Source organism: Lactuca serriola, chromosome 9 (genome assembly GCF_051521515.1).
Source record: "Lactuca serriola cultivar US96UC23 chromosome 9, Lser_US96UC23_V15, whole genome shotgun sequence".
NCBI lineage: Eukaryota > Viridiplantae > Streptophyta > Magnoliopsida > Asterales > Asteraceae > Lactuca > Lactuca serriola.
Window position 1 is genome coordinate 185,433,433 of NC_136416.1, and position 16,682 is coordinate 185,450,114.

Sequence of the window (16,682 nt, forward strand, 5' to 3'; positions counted from 1 at the left end):
AGTCTCAACCCTTGTATCCGAGATATACGCCAAGAATCCCGAACAACCCTGATGGAGAAGTCTCCTAGCCCTCGCAGCTGAACAGAGGGTTGGCCCCTGCGAGGCCCTCTCTCTCCGAATAACTAGTTCTCCCCACTTGGGGTTCGAACTCTCACCAGCTAGCACTCACGATCTATCATAGCCCTGTTGGCCCCCAACCAGTCCATCCCAATGATCACCTTCAATCATTGCAATGGAATCGGAATCAGATCGACATGGAACCTCTCCCCACTCACATTCAGGACATAGTCCTGATATACCCTTTTGACACTCACAGTGCGGTCATTTGCAATATCAACCTCAAGCAAGGAATCCAAAGTTCCCGGAGCATCCCAGAACTTCTTGCTAAGCGCAATAGATACGAACGATCAGGTTGCTCCCGAATCGAAATGAACATGGGCCGACATACCATTCACTATAAAGGTCCCTATATAAGAGCACATATATACATAAGCATACCAAATCAATATTGAGCATAAAGTAAATTACGTACTAGTCATGATCTTTGGCGCTGCTCGAGCCTCCTCGGTAGTCAACTGAAATGCGCAACTCATCAACACAGGAGCATCCACCTTGGCAAGGTGGCGATCAATGATCCTCATTGCGGCGGGCGTAGGCGCCGCCATTGATCCTCCTCCTCCATGTAACCTCGGAAAATTGGCCTTTTTATGGCCAGTCTGGTTGCAGTGGAAACAAATGAAGACCTTCTTGGGGTAATCCCTGCTCACGTGGCCTGGCTGACCATATGTATAACACATCAGACTCGTACCCCGGTAAACACCACCGTATGATCTCCCATATTTGGGACACCGGTGACGACCCTGCTATCCCCTACTAGAAGAATCTGAGGTCTTAGGATTTTTAGCCTGACCCACAACTGTCTAAACCTGCACTAGCTTACGCTTAGTGCGAAGCTCCAACTCCATCTCCTGCTCTCGTGCTTTCTCCACCATCTCATTCAGGGTCTTGCACTGTGTAAAGCTCACAAACTAACAAATATCATCCCTTAACTTGGAATGATACCTGGTCCTCCTCATATCCTCATCTACAGTATACTGCAGGATCTACAGTGCTCGTTCCTGAAACTTGGCGGTGATCTCTCCCACAGTCTCGATGGTCCGCTGGAGCTCCTGAAACTCCCTCACTAACCGTTTCACCTCAATAGATGGTACAAACTCCAGATCAAAGCGTCTGACAAACTCTGCCCATGTCATCTCAGCCACACTGGCTGCTCCCACCTAGCTAGTCACCTCCTCCCACCAATCCCTAGCTCTGTCCCTCAACATATACGAGGCAAACCCCACCTTTTCCGCCTTAGGTCAAAAGCTCATGCATTGGGAATTCTCCATGTCTGCCACCCAACGTCGACTAACTATAGGTTCCCTGACCCTGAAGAACTCAGGCACTCCGCACACCTTGAACTCCCTAAACGAAGGAGTTCGGCCCCCGACCTGCCATGCAACAATCTCAGCTAGAAAAGACCTGAGCTACGCCTCCATGATCTCTGTCATCCCTTCCTTGAATGTCCCAAAAATCACTAGGGTAGCGTCAAGGATGCCCCTCGTAAACCTCGACTGCAATAAGCTCGCATAGCCTCTCATCAATTGTGCTCGGTACCGTCGCCCGACCCAGATCCGGATCCTGATCCCCCTACTCCATGCCGTGTCACCACCATTTTGATCTAAAATACCATAAGACAAAATGATCAATATATTCAAAAGGCGATCCTTCCACACCGGTTCTCCTTAGAGCTTCCAGATCTAACATCAGTTTGGGTACAGGTCCTATGCTTTCAGTAGTACTAGACCGACACTACCTTCTACACCTACCTCTACCTTCCCCAAGGTTCTACCTGATAACTCGAATTCATCCCAGAACAAAAAATATCCTATGATAGGCTACCACATAACTCAATTCCTAGGCTATCCTATGATTTGCTCCATCCATATCAAACCAGCAGATCAATCATAACCTGTTTCCTTATGCATGTAAATTATACACAGAACATGATCATATATACTTTAGAATAATAGAATCTACCCTAGGACCACAACCGGACAAGGAACATGAAATAAGGCCAAATTAATCATTCTAAGGCTATAAGATCCTAACCATATACAATTTTTAAAGCATACACATAGCAAAATCCACTCGACTATCATATTCCAAATATCAGTATAGCATGGCTAACATATTAGGGAACCACTTACTTGAGCTCAGCCGATTACGTGCATTGTACTCTCCCTTTTTCAGTTTAAGAAGTTTTAACTTTGATTTTTCAAAACAATTTTACCATTTCCTTATTTTGAGTCCTGACACACCCAAGAGTGTGCCCGAATCCCTCAAACCAAGGGTTGTGATACCAACTTGTAACAACCCAAATTTTCCAAAATAAATTTTCATTTTTAATTAACAAAATCGTTTATAATGAACATAAAATACCAAATAAAATTGTTTTCAAAATCCACAGTTTCAAACATAATATCAGAGTGTCCCAAAATAAAATCGTTGGAGAGTGCATGTCGTGCCATCAAGCCGAACCCTTGCCCTTAGGCTCTGAAGTACCTGAAACAACCAATAAACTGTAAGCTAATGCTTAATGGTTTCCCAGAGCATACCCACACAATCCACGTAATCACATAATCCATATTAGCTATATAAGCTACACATACCACATAATCCATGCATACAAACATATAAGGATGCCATGGAAACCCTCCAAGGTCTTATACTGAGTGCCACTGGAACCCCTATGTGATCTTAACTACCTGTCATGGAAACCCCGACATGGTCTTCACTAACTACCATGGGAACCCCCACATGGTATTTAATAACTGCAACTAGAACCCCCACGTGGTCTTGACTACCTGCCATGGTAATCCCCACTTGGTCTTCACTAACCAAAGAAATATCATACGGGATAAACATGCAAATATACTAGGATGCCTTGGAAACCCTCCAAGGACTTATACCAAATGCCATGGGAACCCCCTCATGGTATTAATCTACTGCCATGAGAACCCCTGGGGTCTTCCATACAATTGTCATACCGACATATCACATAATCAACTAATAATTCACATATCATATAATGGGACATCCTTGGTGCCTTCGACCCATTGGTATGGTGAGGAGACCTACCTCTCAAGAAATGTTGAACTGATAAGATCAATCCCAATCCACAACTCTAATTCAATAGCCTACAATCTCCAAGTGACTTATTTGTCAAAATACAGAAATACCAAAATACCCTTAAAGTCAAACTTAGTCAACCATGGTCAAAGTCAAGGTCAACAGTCCATGTTGACCCCAACTCGTCGAGTGCATCTTGCAACTCATCAAGTTCCTTCAGTGTTTAGAAAATCGGTAAAAACCCTAGCCAACTTGTCATGTTCACTCAGTATCCAGAAGGCGGGGAAACCCATTCCAACTCATCGAGTTTCCAGGGCAACACATCGAGTTTTCCCAGTCTTAACATATTCAGCCCTTTTTAGTCGAATCTAAAACCCCAAACTACAGATCGAGTCCCCTAGGGTTGAGATACCATGTAAAGTTGCTAACTTTACATCCATGCAAGTCATCAAAGGGCTAAAAACACTTAAACAAGCTTATCAAGGGTCTTAGATCATGAAGTAGGGCCAAGACTTGATAAAGTTGGCAACTTTAAGTCCACAAAGGCCATGAGATATCCAGATCTGAAGTAAAATCTTCATATCATGCTCAAATCCAAGAATAGTCCCAAACTAGGCTAATAATGGCCATAAAATTCCATAGAAGAAGATCTAAGCAATAAAAGGACAAGGTTTCGACTTTATACCTCAATGTAGCTGCAACACTAGAGGAAATCCCAAATCTACTGCCTTCTACTCAATCTAACCTCTTCAAGATTCTAGTTCCTTTCCAAAAGAGCACCAAAAGTCACTCTCAAAGCTCACACACACATACAATAAGAGGAAGTGGGTGAACTAGGGTTTCTTTGGATGATGGGGGCGATAGGGGAGGCTACTAATGAGGCTTAAGGCCTTTAAATAGGGCACAAGCCCTGAAAATTAGGGTTTTCCTTTCCAGCGTCTACTGGTCGAGTTGAGGCCTTCCAACTCGTCGAGTAGAACCTTAATCCTGCGTCCATTATGATCCTTACACGACAAGTTGGAGCTCCCCAACTCATCAAGTTCCAGTCTAAAACCTTAAAAACTTAAGAAATAAATGATACTTGAAACAAGCGTTACAACGACCTTTAAAATAACCGCCATTAGGTGTCCACTCTCACCCACTGCTCTCTTGTATGGTGGAGGGTCATTAGCCGAACAGATTTGATAGGACATAATCTCATTAATAAGTATATGATATAAACTAACTAAACCTTTTTAAAATCCCACTCATAGTTACTTTAGGAAAAATGTGAAAAGTATGCTAATCCATGAAAAAGCACTTCGTGCTTTATATGTCGTTAGTGGAGCGTGTGTGGTTAACCGACAAACTAATAGGGACTATAAAGAGATATGATGGGAATCTTGAAAATTATCATTGTTGATGGAGTGTTTGTGGTTAACCGACACATCAATGTGAGATGATAAATGACGTCGAGGTTGTCAAGTGGGTTTGCATGGTTATTCAAATCTCATTTGTGATCCTCGGCATCCCAATCACAAAAGTGAGAGCATAATTCAAGATTAAACATGTCATTGATAAGATTCAATGAATCTCAAAACATCTAGGAGTTTCATAATATTGGAATGGATAAAAGCCTTACCTACCTAAAATAGATTCGAATTTGATTACGACGTACCTCTTCAAAGTTCGAATAAAAATGTGGATCCTAGCCTTAATTTAAGTTTATGGGTTAATAATTAAGGATTAAAAATCAACTAACTTGAATTCTTCTTTTTCTTCTATTTTAAAATATCTTATGAAGATAGAAATGGTCTTCCTTATTCTTATGTAAATAGTTTTCCTCAATCTTCCATAGTTCTTCCAATTTCAAGTCAAGGTGAAATTGTTTTTCCCTTCCTTAGTAAATGATGGAACTAGACATCATCTCTCTTCAAGTCTCCTCCTCCTATGAATCTCCCAACATCACGTTTTCATCAAGTTGAAAAATCGAGACGACTCAATCTCTATCGGCATGTAAACATCAAGATGGAAACTTGGTGTGTACGCATGTTCTGAAAAGAAATCATACACTGACAATTTGGATAGATTGGGTGTCATTTTACCAAGGGAGCAAGACATTGACTTGATTCTTCTCTTTCTTCCTAAGTCATATGGTTAGTTTATTGAAAACTTTCATATGAGGAATCTCGCACTACTAGAAAAACAGCCTTTTACGACGCTCATTGCGCGTCGTAAAAGGCTCAGACGACGCGCAAATGCGCATAAAGGAAGGCCATGTCATAAAGAGAGACGACATGCTTTTGCGCGTCGTCTATAGACGACGCGCATTTACGACGCTCATTTACGACGTGCAATTATGACGCACGTTTACGACACGCAATGCGTATCAAGGAAGGCCCTATCATAAAGGAAGACGACATGCATTCGCGTGTCGTTACGTTACGACACGCGTGTTAATGACACGCAATGCGTATCAAGAAAGCACCTGTCAAGAAAGGCCATGTCATAAATGAAGATGACACACTTTTTTACGTATCATAATTTTAAATGTTTAAAAAAAATATTATTTATAGATTTACTTATTTTCAAATTAAATTTGTATTTAATGTTTCATAATAGAAAATAAAATATTATATACAAAAAATAGAATCCATTGCATAAATTTAATGTCATACAAAAAATAGAATCCATTGCATAAATTTAATGTCATACAAAAAATAGAATCCATAGAAAAAACCAATTAGTCCAACAACTATAGGTAAATTTCTAACTTCTAATGCATTTCCACTTGGTTGATATTCAATTCCATCAACTATCCCTAGCCATAGCAAGCACATAATCACAGTTGCTAATGTTACAACTCCGAAAGCTGCTCAATAAAACCTCTGGAATTAGTCCCTTTATCTCAGCCAGGGGTATAAAAGGAAAATTACTGAAGAATATAGAAATTAGAACCTGAAATATAAGAGAGTAAACTGAGGTTTCTCAGCCATACTGTGGAAGCAATCCCTTCTCAGATCTTTAAATGCATCCTAATAGAATACAATGAAGTTACTATTCTAAGATTGCATCATTTACCTAAATCTATGACATTATTAATGTGAAAGAAAAACATTTTTGTTATAAAAAAAAGTCAAAAAGATTTTTTTTGTTGATAAATAACAGTCTATAGGAATAAAAGAGCATACTACACGGAAGGGTGTTGGTTCCTTTTATTGAACACCATGGGATTCACCACTTGTGCCCCAGTAGTGCAACCTGTTTTCACATTGGGAGTGAAACCAGGAAAAAAATCTGTAATCTTCTTATTTGTGACTATTTTAGGGTTCTAAATCATAGATCTTCAGTTTACAGTCAGAATTAGCAAGAATGTTTTTGGGTTTTAAATCTCATTGAAACACATTTGCTGCACACATGACAAACAATCAAACACAAAAGTATACGTATCTGATACATATATTTGCACATTCATACAAGTATTTGTAGGTATCAGTCACAATACCACAAGAACATATATCTTGTTAAGATAAAAAGAACCAACCTGCATGAATATTTCTTGATTGCAACCTTTTCTCCTGTGTGAGTATCAACAGCGGACCCCACAACACCATAACTTCCTTTCCCAATAACTTCTTGAACTTGGTACCTACTTGCCTCTCCATACTCTATGAAGAACTCTGCTTCAATCTGGGTCAAACAATAACAAACACACCTTTAATCAACAAAAGACAAAAAAACTAGAGATGCATCTTGTTAATGTAGCCAAAAGGGAAAAACTTTGTATTCATTTGAAAGCCTGTTTTTATGCAACATTAACGTCATCTTGTTAATGTAGCCAAAAGGGAAAAACACACCTTTAATTTCAGCCCTCAAGTTACTCATGGGTTCAGGTTAGAAAAGTTTTATTTTCTTATTCGTCTTTAGTACTTCCAAATGAACAAGGAGATGTAAAGTCACTATCTAAGTTATACCAAATCCCATTAATCCTTCTCAAAGAAACCTAATGTCTACTTCTCTAAAGACCACCATACTTTCTTATAGGAACATTTAGCACAATCCCCATTAATTTACCTTCAGGTTCATCAAGGTTAATGGAAGAAGCTCTATTACGCCTATCATGCCAAACAACTCTCTTCCCTTATCTTTCAACTGCAGTAATTAACACATTTATGTCATAATTACCTGTTAGTGAATTATGATGAGGCTTGAAGATAACTGAAAAAGGCATCCGGTTTCCTTCATATGGATCTTCTTTAACAAGCTGTTCAGCTATATCATCCAAATCTTTTCTTGTAAACGCATCCTTCTCCTGAATCGCATCAAAAAGGAAGAACTTGTTAAACAATTTGCCCAGAATCCTAAGAGATGGAACCAAGTACAGAACGAAACACTGTAATTGATCAAAACTCATGATACATTTGAAATCATAAAATTAGGAGAAATCGATGCCTGGTTATGGAACGTATGGGGTAATTAATCAGTAAAATCAACTAAATTTTCAAAAACTCATTATTCCAAACACTATGACCTGATTTGATTCTACTTTTCTGTAAGCATATCAAAAGTTTGCCCAATTGACGAAATATCAACCACACAAAATTTATCAATTCTACGGAATTTGAACGGAAATCAGACGAGAAGAAAAAACCTGGAAGAGATTGTTGAGAGAGTGTAAGAGGCAAAATTGTAACTTCTGTTTTTCATGATATATCTGCTTCTGTTCATCTCCCATAAATTCTGCTGCAACTGGTTCGAAATTTAGGGTTTCGATCGAGAGAACGATGAGACCATGAAAAGCAGACCGATTAATTGCAAACGGAGGTCTAAAGATGTCTATGGATAAATTAAGTCATGTATTTTTTTAGTTTTTCATTCTTCATCCAACAATTCCATTTTAATCATCATATTTGGTCCAACTTAAGAGATCCTAAATAAAACTATAAGAAAGGACATATACATTGTACATGACATTTAATTGAGGCCAAAACACAAAATTAGTGATCAAGTTTTAAGATCCTAATTCTTTTTTATGAATTCAGCAACCTTAAATTTTTTAATCAATAAGGTCATCAACTTTAAACCACAAACAATTGACACGAAAGATAATATGTGCCAACAATCTCGATGCAATCCAAAATGCAAATCATATATTTTATTATATCAACATAGGAAGTCATGTTTTTATTATGTCTTTATAACCACTATGTGTTCTATACCCAAGCTGCCCATTCCTCTGTTTTCTAGAGCGTGCTGCACAACAATACCCAAATCCAATCTCATCAAAAACAAACCGATAGGGGGAGGGGGTACTGAAGAACCTCCATTCCTTTTTTTTTGTCTTATTCAATTATGTTGTTGACTGTTTGTACTCTACAAGAGTCTTAATGTTGAATACCAACACCCACTACCCCTGCATTTCAATCAAGACACCTAATAAATCAAAAAATTCAACAATTATTATTAATAGAAACACAAACTATTATAAGACTAAAGGGTAATATAGTCAGTGAATATGAAAAGAAACACAAACTTTTATATGAAAAAGGTTTTACCTTCTTTGTTTGAGTTGCAGAAAAAAGAGCAGGTTGCCTTGTCTGCACATTACAGAGAACAAAGTTTAGTTCATTAATGATACAAAAGCTAACTACCACAAGGGTAATATAGTCAGTTAATATGAATAGAAACACAAACCATTATAAGACTAATGCAAAAGATAACGCACAACGCGTACAAGAGTCTCCAAGTGTCTGCCAGATTCCTATGAATTGAATTGTGATTAAAAATCATATTTAAATTTTAATTTGTTTTTAATTTATATGTTGATCAACAAACCTGATAGAGGTCGAGCTTCATCAGTACCATCCCAAAAACAGATCTCTTCGTATTAGATCAGCAAGCCATCCATAAGCTAGAATACCCGACCCACATGATTGATGTGCATCCAAATTCCAGATTAAAAATGGTTGACCCACAAATAATCGTTCCATTGGACTCTGGACCCTCCTTTTGTAATTTGGATTGCATATTTGGCTGCGAGTATTACGCATAAAAGTAAATCATAGTAAGAAAACATGAACAGTTTAATACATTGTAAAAACCATTAAAACTTATTTTTACTGCAGAGAGAACAAAAAAATCAAGAGGTTTTCAAACCTTAATAACAACCAGTTGCCTCTCAACAAGTTCCTGGAGCTCAGGAGTTGTATGATTTCCAATCCATTTGAAGAGAGAAGAACCACTGTGTAGTGTGTAACAATAGGAGGAGTTCAATGATGACGCTACCCAAGCCAATTAGAAAGTAAATTAAACAATGAATAACTAACAAAATCTTATAAAGTAAACACAAAAATCAAAGAAGCAAAGGACTTACAGGTTCAACTTGGATTGCTTGCATGTTTTCGGGTCCATACCCTTGAACTCTAAATAGTGCAACCCCATCTTCTTTATGAGTTTCATCCGGAAGTTCCTTCTCTAAGATATAATTCTTGTATCCATCACTTAAACCCCCTAAGAATTCCATAAATAAATGCAAATGATCAACAAAGATTTAATCTCTAATGTATGTTTTTTAATTTTTATAATAGCATCTGAGTTGAAGCATACCTTAAAAACAAGAAAGCTCTGAAAGATTGCAAAGACAAGAACGGGTTCTCTTCCTTTGTAAATTTGCAACTACAAATCCATGAAATCAACCAAATTATAAGTATAAATAAATACAAGGTGAGATTGATAAAATAATAACAGAAATGTGAGAGTAAATTAATGATCAACATGAGCAGCCATAAATTTGAGTGACTTAACCATCTTGTTTGCGTGTGAGCTAGTTGAATGTTGGTCTTCCTAAAAGACATATTTGTTTAAATATATAAGCTAAAAATAAAGATAAGATAATTTAATTTAACTGCAAAAGGGTATTAATGTAATTTCACCAACAAGCAACAATACATTGAATCAAGTTTATACCTTTGATCTACATTTGTTCATGATATCAATGAATTCGTTTCTTCCTATACCAGTGAGTCGAAGGGCATCTGCTACGCTAAAATTTGGAATGCTATCGTAAGATTGCTCTGCAGATAATATAAAAATAAGATTCTTTTTTTAAAAATAAAATGAAAGGTTTCCAATCTTTGACTAAAGATGATTCCTATTATAAAATTAACAACATAGTAACCATTTTTCATGAATTCAAATATCATATCACAATAGTATCTGAATGGAGAAATCCGCATTACACGACAAACGTAATCTGCTAGGTGATAAAGAAACAGCTGCATCAAAACCAATAATAATAAGCCTACAAACATCTGTCCAAAACGATGCTGCACTCTCATATTTCTCGTGCTACACTTTGATAATCTAACACCACAGAACGAAAATTCCACAATTCAGATATTACTCACAAATTCAAACTTTATATTCTGTTTTAGATATAAGCAAAATCGAGTTACCTGATGATGAATAAACATATAAGCAAACTCAAAGAAGACGATGATAAATGGAAGGAGAATAAGGGTGATGGTTGAGTACACGAGTCCAAGCAAGAAGTACAACTATAATCGAGGCTTGGTTACAGGCCAAAGCAATGAACCAGGATCCATGGTTTCCTCTGTCTTCTCCAGGATGGCGACTGATCCAAGAACTCTTTTAGTTGCTGAAGCGCGGTTCCAGTAATGATGCTTCCGAGAAACACGTTGAGATGTAAAAAAAGATGAAAGAGATTAGAATGTCGCATACGAAGATACTTCCTCCATATGGAGCCTAAATAGAACTTGGATCAAAAAGATTAGAAGGTCGCATACAAATAGTATAAAGCAAAGAATAATTTGATTTATTACCGATAGATCTTTGAGGAGGTGAAGTGTGAAGAAAGCTATGGGGGCTTGGTTTCCTTTACGATTCTAGGGTTTGATGAATTGTGTTAATCGAACGATACAGCCCAGGCGACAACTTCTTGCTCTTTCATGGGACCTTCTTTCAGAATTTTAACAAACACCGAGCATACACCGGCGTTCAACGCTCTCAGGATTACGACCTAGCAATCCGATTGTAGACGCAGCGTTCTCCTAACCTTCCGGGGATCGAGAAATGAAGGAGAAGAAAATGTAGAGAGAGAAAAAAAGTCTGAGAACCATTTGAAGAAGTTAACGAATTCATATGAGAAATTAGGGCTCGTATGAAGCTGTATCTCTTCCGTCGAGAACCCTTGTGGGTTTGATCTGTTCAAAAGATGGGATCATATTGCGATTTTGTTGTGGGAAAAAAGAGGATTGGTGATGTTATTAGGGTTTTTTTTGGGTATTAGAGTGAGAGAGATAGAGATAGAGAGAGAGAGAGAGAGAGAGAGAAGAACGATGGAAATAAGGCAGAGGGTAACAATGGCGGCCTTTCAAACTTTTGGGATTTTCGTTTCCCCCGCTGCAAAGGAAGAGAACGCGCTTTTCATTTAAAAAATATAAAGCGACATTTCCAGACGACACCCATTTTTAAATAAGTGCCCTCCGTGTTTTTTTTTTGTTCGACATTAATTTTAGGGCACGTATAAAAGCGTATCCACTATCCTTCAAATTTTAGAAGAGATAACATTATTTTTAGGGCACACGCTTTTGCGTATCGTAAATCACCGCGTGTCATTGTTTGCGCGTCATTAAAGGGTTGTTTTCTAGTAGTGTCGATGTGACCCTAATTGATCTGACCCAAATGTTGATTGTTGATGAAGTGGAAATACTTAACATAACTAAAGCAGAGATTCTTATAGGGTCTAATTCCACGGTTTCCAAGGACATTAACAATGGTAATCTAGAAAATATTTATCTTCCCAATGGAAAGGGGTCTTCCAAAATCAAACTGTTTAATCGTATGGTAAAGAGAAAGGTTAGTTCTGGGATTGTTCCATGTGTTGACCTCAAAGAGTCCAATTGTTTCTACTACCAAATGATGGGACATTGGAAAAGAAAGCTGCCTAAAATACCTAAAAGATCTTAGAGATAGTAAAGCCAAGTCGTGTGACTCTACTTCAAGTACATCCATTAGCTGACTCCATTGTTTTATAGGTTCCTATTCATATACTCTTAATACATGATGTGATAATCACATTTTGATGGTATTAAAGGAGTTATAAGAAGGAAGGAAGCTTGAACAAGGTAAGCTAAAACTGATCAAGAGAAATGGACTTTGGTTACATGGTTCAATGATCGGATTTTGAAGCTACTACTAAGGAGTTGAGATAACTTAATAGATTGCTATTACTCTTCGGAGATGTCTAGAAACATAGTTTGAATTTTATGCATTGTAAGGATGAGTTCCAACTTTTTGTTTATTTTCAATAAAGTGGTATTTTGGTTTATATGGTTGCCTTATATATATTTCCTTGCAATGAAATTTATGAAAGGGTTGGTTACATTACTAATATTAGCAATATTAATTGTGGAATTGATTCTTATGATATCGCTTGTGGTATTGTTGTAATTGACCAAGTTAAAAGAAATCTCATCACCAACTAGATAGATACTTGGTGTTGTACAACTTATATTGTATAGTGTATGAGAATCTCGTTTATTGGAAAATTATAACTAATTCATTGATCACATGTTTATGTGAGAAAAGTGAATGATTGATGGATCTAGTACATGTTAATATGGACTATTTACGTCCACCACAAAGGAAGATAATTCTATATGTCATGATTTACTGATGTATCGGTAAATATGATTGTGTTTACGAGATTAAGCATAATTCTGATACTTTCGAAAGGTTCAAAGATTAGCAGAACAAATGAGAAGAATCTACTAGGCAGAAAGATAAAAATTTCTCCAATCTAAAAGGAAAGGAGAGTACTTTAGTATCACATTTTATGATCTTCTTGGTGATTTTGATTTTATATCGCAATTAATCCTCGAAGAACATCTTAGTGCAATTATATGACTAAGAAGATTAATCGAACATGTTGGAAATGGGTCAATCATAGATGAGTCATACTTTGTTCCAATCAAGTTTTAGAGTCATACTCTAGTTACTACAAATCGTATCTTGAAACTCCTTTCAAACTAAGAAGGTTGATAACACCTTGAAATATGTGGTGTAAAATGTTTTCTTACTCTAGCACATATAGAATTGGAGTTGCGATGTTTTTCGTTAATCGAGAAACAAAAGATAAACTGAGACCTATTCTATGATATGTTTTCTTTTCGAGAGTCCACACAAACTTTTGAATATTTGTTTTCGCTCGTGAAGGAATGTCCCTTGAGAGAAAACTCATATGTCAAGAAGTCAATTGGAGTCGTATTGATCTTAAGAGTTTCAAGATTCAACCGACAATAAACCTTTTAGTTATCACTAGCACGCGACATTAGGTTGATAACCTATTGTCACTTCAAGTTGAGTTGGCAATGCTTAAGAGTTCTATGTTTTTCATTTAACTACAAAAGCATAGTGTGTTGGTCAGTGAAAGTACATTAATCAATATAGGTGAGCTGCTAACAACATGGAAGCACTGGTAGGCCCTTGTGCTACCAGAGGGCAATAAATTTAGGATTACAAAGTTCAGTCCATAAATGAAGGCTAAATTTGAATTTGGTTTGGTCCTAAACCTTATCTTATGATTATAGGTTGCAAATTATAGATTCAAATGGATGGGAAAGGTTTCACTCTAATTCATGAGAATGATTATCAGGAAATACTTTTGTTGATAGATTATAAGATCTGCTAAAGATCAATATGGATGATGTATGTGTTAATTTCATTCTCAAATTTACAATATGTCTATGACATCCCTCTTCATATTTCAAATTGTAAGGAACGGAAAGGGATTGTTTGAACTTTCAAGACATCTATCTATAAGTTTTGAAAGGGTTTAAACACACACATAATCTATCCAATGAAGGTGTATAAGCTTTAGAAGTCTATTTGGAGACTTATCGAAGCACCGCATAACAAAAATCTATACTTCAGTAAGAAAGTGAAGATTATTCATTTCTAGAAGTACATTTGAGTTTTCGATACTTATCAAAGCTAGTGGGAGCATAATTGTTATACTAGTATTGTATGATTGACAATGCTGTTCGTAGGGAACAAAACTATTAATTTTCAAACTGCAATGTTTGGGAATTGTTTCGTTATGATAGAGTTAAGGGAGAGGGCACTCATACTTTGTTTCAAATCTAAAGGTTTAGATTTCATAGTTTAATAGAACATAGTCAGAGACATATATGAATATTTTGTTGAAATGGTTCAACATAGGATATTCGATATATGGGAGTATTATAGCAAGAGTTTAAACAAATATGAAATCCGTATGTGAGACATAATGAATCGAGTCCCATATGCTTTGGATATAGAACAGAAAAATGACTAGAATTTTGTGTAACTAAAGTTGTTAAACAACCGTCAAGAACATTCTAAGGTTTAATGAAGATTGGTTTCTTATGGATATTTAGAAGTATGGTTTTGTTTGTGAGATGATTCTTGGTCAAAATTGATGGTCGTGTGGGAATATGGAAATGTTTCCATAGTGTGAGTTGATTCTTAATCTACATGTGAGTTGGAAACTTTAATGCAAGAGAGGTGTTCAAAGAGTGTACCTTGAATTTGAAACTTTATTTCCATGAAATTATTTCTAGTAACAAAGTTCCAATGGAAAATTCTATAATATCGTTGTCTTAGTCTCTATGACTTAGAAGCCTTGAAATCATAGAAGGTCAATGCATCTAAAGTTGGAATTCCAATACATTTTAGATAGTGACAAGAATTTGAAATTGTGAAATGAGCATCATTAGAATCGTGCCCAGTTGATCTGTTCACAAAGGAAGGACCATAGAGAGGCATAGTATGCATGTCCATAATAAGGCATAACTGATGTTATTTAATTCAAGTGGTTAGTTGATTACTTGAAACATTCGAGACCATAGTTGATTAGTTTATTATTGTGTTTCACTTTGCATGTTTTAATTCCTGAATGATTTGATTATTCGAAATTCCCCAATCGCTCATACTTTTGGAAGTAAGTAGTGAATTAAGACAATAATGAATTTAATTGTAGATTGCATATGGAGATTAGACATTGCAATGGTTGCTAAAATATTCATGAGTACTTAGAAAATGGAGATTTTAGCTATTAGACAAACCCACACTCATAGAATTACTTCATGGATTTTATCACGAGTAATTATAAGATGATAATATCTTATATTCTTGAAATGAAGATATATGAGTTGTAATTTACAATTCAATTGTGCATTGGTGTTATGTAAACTTATTAGTAACGTGATGTTATAAGACATAATGTCATTCATGATTTGATAAGTAAAGGATACAAGCATATAAGTCAAAATTTATTTGGTCCTTTTGCCCTAACAGGAAAAATGATATCTTTGGGCCGCTCGATGATTTGTTGTTGACATCTGAAGTGCTTAGCCAAACCCAGACTAAATTGATGTGTTCAATTAGTAGTCTAAATACAGTCGTCATAAATATGGAAATCGAAAAACAAAATTTTGGACAATGAGATTGATTTCAATCCATATCTCGTGTCCATGTGATATGTTGTAGAACAAGGGAATATTTGATCACTTATCTAAGGACAAATATCTAATCGGATCAGAGTTCGACAGTTGCTTTAGAAAGCACCCTTTGTTGTTTGATTTAGAAGTTGTACTTGCAATTTAGTTTTAGACTTATCCAAGTGGGAGACTGTTGGATTAGGTGTCTAAGCCAATAACTAAATTAGTACAATCTTGAATAATTAGCAAAGTCCTTTTAGGTTACCCTGATAATCAGAAACAACTAGAAATGATATTAGGAGAAAAAAAGATAAATAATTTGTTAATATATTATGTGATTAATATATTAATTGGAAATAGATAATTGATATATTAATTTATTATTAATAAATTAACACGATATCAATAGTTAAACAATTGGTTTGAAATCAATTAGAATTAATTTATAATTGATTAGAATTAATTTGGGTTTAACTGGAATTAATTAATTGTACACGGGTTGCTTTGTAATTGAGCAAGAGAGAGATTCTAGAAACCTCCATGCTTAGATGGTTTTGATACTGTGACAACCCGATATTTCAACTCTATGTAATGACCTAAAAAGTCAAGTATTGTAACCACTTTTGATACAAGGAAATAAACTTCGAAAATAAAATGTCCAAAAATCTCAAATTAATTACCTACTATGTTAGATGACATTAAACCGTGATCGTACGTAAAAAGATCGCCCAAATCTGACTTCGTATAAAGAAGTTATGATTTTTCCAAGTTCGGCTTAGCGACAGACAGCTAAAAACTCGAAACGGAGATCGAGCGAATTTTGGCCGGAATGACCCAAATGAGAATTGAAGGTCTCGGCAATGGTTTTGCAACGGTAAAAAGTTTGGCAAAAACAGACGTCAGATGATGAAGTTATGAATTTCTAACGAAATTTTCTTACCGCGACCTTTTAAAAATAAAGAATAAAAATAATTTCAAAATTTGCCGACGGAATCTAAACGAAAGTTGTAGAGCATAGTCTCACCTACGCGT

At 36.2% G+C, this 16,682-nt stretch overlaps 1 long non-coding RNA gene across 2 annotated transcripts; it reads right to left on the reverse strand.

Moving 5' to 3' along the window:
• Positions 1-5,812: 5,812 nt before the first annotated feature.
• LOC145074459 (uncharacterized) lies at positions 5,813-9,885 on the reverse strand. Of its 2 annotated transcripts, none has more exons than XR_013691854.1 (10): positions 9,757-9,885; positions 9,524-9,660; positions 9,307-9,431; positions 8,986-9,183; positions 8,845-8,911; positions 8,706-8,747; positions 7,802-8,563; positions 7,336-7,462; positions 6,695-6,840; positions 5,813-6,185 (listed from the first exon to the last, which is right to left on the reverse strand). It is a non-coding gene; the product is annotated as an uncharacterized LOC145074459 (long non-coding RNA). The 2 variants fall into 2 exon arrangements; XR_013691855.1 differs by having other exon boundaries at positions 7,802-8,583.
• Between the last annotated feature and the right edge of the window lie 6,797 nt (positions 9,886-16,682).